This window comes from Mus pahari, chromosome 1 (genome assembly GCF_900095145.1).
Source record: "Mus pahari chromosome 1, PAHARI_EIJ_v1.1, whole genome shotgun sequence".
Taxonomy (NCBI): domain Eukaryota; kingdom Metazoa; phylum Chordata; class Mammalia; order Rodentia; family Muridae; genus Mus; species Mus pahari.
In genome coordinates, this window is record NC_034590.1 from 24,075,995 (window position 1) to 24,082,114 (window position 6,120).

Consider the following 6,120-nt stretch of genomic DNA (forward strand, 5'->3'; position numbering starts at 1 on the left):
AAAAAAAAAAAAAAGAAAAGAAAGAAAAGAAAAGAAAAGAAAAGAAAAGAAAAGAAAAGAAAAGAAAAGAAAAGAGGACTGTTGTAGAAAAAAAAAAAAAGCTGTGACAAAGGACCAGCTTTAGAGTGAGTAACCTTTTCCCACCTGAGAGCACTGCTCCCCAGCCTGATATTCCAGGCTGTGCGGCGCAGAACAGATGCCTGCCATCTGTACCTGTTAAGCAAGAAGACAGGATTATACTACCACATTCAACCTTCATGTCTATCTAACAAATGCTTAGTTCCTCCCTGACTTATACAAAGGGGAATATTGACCTCACAGTCATGGTAGTCAATGGACATGCATATACATGGAAGTATGTACAGATGAATGTGAGCCTCAGCACTAGCAGGCACACAGGGATCTAGAATGAGTGCCCTGAAGGAAATAATGAACTAAACATGAAAACCCCTGTCCCTTTCCTGTTTAGCTTCCAGAAAGCTTCTTCCCTATAGACTAATTCTCTTTATGAAAAGGACTGGGAGATCTGAAGAGAAAAGCTCGTGAATGAAAGCCAAGAGGCATTCACCCACTGTTACCCACTGGGGCCTGCCTGAAGGGCTTCAGGAACAATCTGGTGGACAAATTTTATAGGCCAATCAAAATGGACAAATTGAACAGCTAATATCTACGAGGTGTTTGATTTAAAAAAAAAAAAAAAAAAAAAAAAAAAAAACAGACCCTGGAGTAATCTAGAATACAACAAGGGGATATCAATGGAAATGGAGGTCTAAGGATAAGTCTAAATTTTAGCAACAAATTTTAAATTATTCATAGAAAGAAGAGAAAGTAGTGCCTTCTTCAAACAAGAATGATATGGGGGTTCAAAGAGTTAAGAGATCTTGAAATATAAACACATAAACCTTAAAACTCAGTGAGCCTGAAAAGAAAATTGGAAGCCTATCAAAAAGTAAAAATCAGGATAAAGACACTGAAAAGTAAATGATCATTTAAACTGAAGATCAATTTAGTGTGGCTGATGTCCAACACACAGAATTTCAAGAAAGAATGAAGGAGTCAGAGGAAAGGAAATTATAAGAGATTGTGATGGTTTGTATGTGCTTGGCCCAGGGAGTGACACGACTAGAAGGTGTGGCCCTGTTGGAGTAGATGTGTCAATGTGGGTATGGGCTTAAGACCCTCATCCTAGCTGCCTGGAAGCAGTATTCAGCTAGCAGCCTTCAAATAAAGAGGTAGAACTCTCAGCTCCTCCTGCACCATGCCTGCCTGGATGTTGCCATGTTCCCATCTTGATGATAATGGACTGAACCTCTAAACTTGTAAGCCTGCCCCAATTAAATGTTGTCCTTAAAAGAGTTGCCTTGGTCATGGTATCTGTTCACAGCAGAAAAACCCTAACTAAGAGAGATTAAGGCTAATATCTGAGATGTGAAGAACAGAAAGCAATTTGCTGCAGAGTAACAAGCAGAGACTCAAAAAGAAAAGGATTCTTTTAATAGTTTTGTGGGTTTTATGAAACCATAGAGTGTGTCATGAAATCTCAGGAATCCGAGTAGTGTGAGATTACTATCAACAACAGAGTAGAAAGAGTGAAGGAAAGAGGCCACAAATTACCAGAAAAATACTGAGCTTGGAACTCACAAACACAAGGAAACTAAGTGTGAAGGCAGAAAAAATAATCAGTTTTCAGATACACAAGCTCCAAATAATTTACCCCCCAACCCCACCACCAATTCCCTGTGGCAGAAACTAGCAAAAATGTCATTAAGGAAAGGTATAAGAAACAGGGTATAGGAGTTGATTTTTTAAAAAGGGGGGGGGCGTGATCACCTAAGGTTGGTAATGACTAAGGACCCCAAGTATGCATCTGTGTACCCCAAATAATGAGTGTTTGACTTGCATTAAAGCATAAGAGAAGAGCACCCAGAGGATCTAGTGACCTACATGGAGCTGAGAGCATCAAGTCTGACCACACTGGGGAAATCTTAATGTTCTATTGGAGTGCTGGAGGATGAGGACACACAGGAACAGTATGAAATACCAGCAGAGCATGTCATGAAGCCCAGGGAAAAGAAAACACTGTATGAGAGAAGTGACAACTGGGTGACCTGGGTGAGCAGTCAGGTGAGGGCTTTGCGGGGCTTGGAATTTTAATTCTGCCATGGAATCATGTGACCTTGAGAGGAGTGTAGCATTAATTTCTCCAGTCAACAGAGTGTAGGACATAGAAAATGTGTCTTTATGAAGAGAGGAAAAGACAGAGACAGAGAGAAGAGAGGGGCAGGGAGAGATTTAAGTGCATCTTTCAGAGGAATACACAATCATCAAAAATTGAAAACCAGCCAAATATAGCTATCATATAACTAACGTATGTGGTACTTATTCTGTTACACACTGATTTATACTATACCACACCCATATACACATAAACATATACACAAACACACATTTACACATGCGTGTATACACAAAGACACACTTATATACCTACAGACTTGCACATACACATATATAAACATACACACATATACATACATATACACAAGCACACACATATATACATATAAACAGACATAACACACATGCACAAACATAGACATATATATACACATACACAAACACAAGAATACTCATGTATATGCATGCATATACACATGTATATACATATATACAGAGAGACACAGCACATAAACACATGCACAAACATATACACATATGTATCTAGATACAAGCACAAACATGCAAACATATATACAGTCATATATACACATGCATACAGACACACACACACACACACACACACATACACACACACTGTCTTCTACACAAGGTGTAGCAGGTGTCTCTAGTTTAGTTCAAGGTAATAATAAAAACTAACCAGTATAGTATCTATCAAGATGCCTTACAAGTAAGGGAAATCTAACTTAAATAGAATAAAATACTAATTAAAAGAAATTCACTGCCTCTGTCCAGTTAAAGATCGCATTTCAGCATGGCTTGATCAGCCTTCTGCCTCTGCCTCTGCCTCTGCTTCTGCATCATAAATGACCAACAGGGCAGTCACTCCTTATCAAAATTGCTCTAGTGCATTGTCAGTTACTTCAGTCTTCAAAGATGGCACCTTTGTCCCATGGGCATATAGTACCCTAGTAGTGACCCACAGTATTGATTGTGACTTGTTGATGTGCGCATTCGTGTTTTTTACGACAAAATCCTGCATAAAATGTTAGCATCCTTGGAAACTTGCTCAGCCATCACTTTCAAGTAACTTCACTTTTAAAGCCAAAGTAATCTTTTTTATTGCCACTAGAGGGCAGCAGCTAGAGAAACATGACCATTGCTTACATCTCTGGAGACCTTGTCTTCGCACTTCCAGGTATAGTTTGAGAATGCTTAAGCATGGTTTAACATTGTCTGTTCTATAATAAAACCATGTCTGTGGATCTTTGGTTTGGGAAACATCACGATAATAATTATAAACTGGGATTGCCTACCACTCTGCTTTTGATAGTATATTCATTTATTTGTTTTTGATGGTTTGATTTTTGTTTTGAAAATTTCATATATGAGTGCTGTATTTACATCACTTACACCCCTTTCTCTTTTATGTGTTCCCCCAACTTATTCTCAAATTCATGACCTCTTCTTTAATTATTGAGGGGTGTGTGTGTGTGTGTGTGTGTGTGTGTGTGTGTGTGTATCTGTCTGTCTGTGTGTGTGTGTGTGCCCGTGTGTGTACCCGCGTGTAGAAACTACTGAGTCCATTTACTGTTGTTTGTATGCATGTATATATGTTTAGGGCTGGCCATTTGAGACAGCATAACCTATCAAGGTTAAGCATGAAGACGACTCTTTCTCGTGTATCAGCCACTGATTTCCTATGGTTCTTCATGTAGGGGTGAGGCCTTCTGTGATGTACACATCCACACTTGAATGTCAACTGGTATCCTTATTGTTCAGGTCTTGGATTGATAGCCACCTTGAAAGATTCATAGATGCAGGTTCCCTGACGTAGATAGAAGATACCGACTCACAAGAGACATCTTGGTGCTCTGACTCTTACCATCTTCCTGCCGTCCTTCCCACAATGTTACACTACAATGACTTGGGTGTAGGGGTTGAGTTGCAGATGCGTCAGTTGCCCACTCTGTAGTCAGTTGCTGTTGTAGAAGCAAGGATGTAGATGGTAAAGTGAAATTATAAACTGTTGGCTGACAGGTGGGAGCTTTCCGTAATGTTGGATAACTTCTTTCAGAGAAAATAGTGCCTGCCAGTATGGGATGCTAATACATAGTAGAGAGGAAAGAGACGCAATAACCCGGGACAGAAAAAGAACAAAATCATTATAGAGTCCAGAGAGAGAGAAAGACATGCCTAAATTCCAGCACATCTGTTTTGGAATTCATTCTCTATACGACTCTGCGAAACACCGTGAGCACCAAGCACAGTGGCACACACCTTTAATCTCAGCACTCAGGAAACTGAGGCAGGTGGATGTCTGTGAGTTCAAATCTAGCCTGATCTACATAGTGAATTTCTGACCAGCCAAGGCTACATTAATGTGACCCTTTCTCCAAAATAGAAAGAATGAAAGAGAGAGAAAGAGGAAGGGAGAAGAAAAGAAAGAGAAAAGAAAAGAAGAACCAGAAGGAAAGATCACAAGCTGTGGTTACCTCTGCATTGGCTTCTTTAATAGTGGGAGTGTGTTTATTTTATATTCATATAGCTTGTACATTTTTTAACTCTTATTTTTCACATATGCTTATGTGAGCAGAGCATAACTTTTCCTTTAAGGACATACTTTTATGGTTTCATAGAGGCCAATGGAATTTGTTACCAATGCTGGGTAGAGAACGATGACTGGGGAATTCAAACCTGAAAGTCCTTTCCTGGCATGGAACATAATTGCTCTTTATACTGTTTCTGACAGTGGTCTCTGTTTGCTTCAAAACATGGGCTATGCTGAAGAAAGTTAATTTTAAGTTAATTTTCTCCTGAGTCCCGAAAGAAAACACACACACAAAAATAAGATTTCTAATCATAAATACAGATTCATGTGCTTTACATGTGGTTATATACACATGTATAACTTTAAGGATGTATCTTTAATTATGTGTATGTGCCAGTGTGTACATATGCATGTGCATGCAGGTTCCTGTAGAGACCAGAAGATGACATCAGATCCCTAGTGTAGGTGCTGGGAACTGAACACTGACCATGTAAAGAGCAGCAAGGACTCTACTGAGCCATCCTCTCCAGTCCTGAGCATGTATATTTCCCTAACACTCCCTGCATACATACTTTTACTTAGGCAGGTGACAGAGAAATCAGAGATTTTATATTAGATTAGGCCATAAAACACAGCAGCATAATTGTGTTCTTTACATGGAACTCAAAATGAATTGTATCTTTTATTTCTGTCACTCCAAAAAAAAAATTGTATAATGGTAATTTATTTGAAAAGTCTCTGAGGATAACACTGCAAAGTAAAATCAAATAAAGCTTAACTAAAAACTGTCCACTTAAAAACCCTTGATAAGAAAAGAGTCAAGATGAATCCTGGCGCTTACTTGGCCTAAATCTGAAAGATGTGTGGGGTTATTACAGTGAACATTTACTTAAGCATCCAGAGGTAAATAAAGCCATACTGTCTATCAGAAAGCACTGGAATACATTTCACTCTTTGAGAACTTTTGCTTTTTACCGTGACCCAGCAGAGGGTGAAGCCAAAGAAGGGCCAAAAATCTACAACAAACAAAATGTTCTATCCCAGGACACTCAATTAGAGAATTGATAATTTTGACTTGTGATAGCAATACACCCTAGGAAAAATATATGTATGACTTTCGGTATGATGCCTATAATACACACACACACATACACACACACACACACATACAAGAGAGAGAGAAAGAGAGAGAGAGAGGGAGAGAGAGCAGTTAGACACACACACCAAAAGAGAGCTGACAGTCACACACAGAGGAAGAGAGAGGGGAGAGGAAAAAAACAGTCAGACACACCCTGAGGGGAAAAAAGAGTAGACAGACAGACACACCACACACACACACACACACACACACACACACACACACACACATGGCAGGAGGAGGGGAGGCAGAC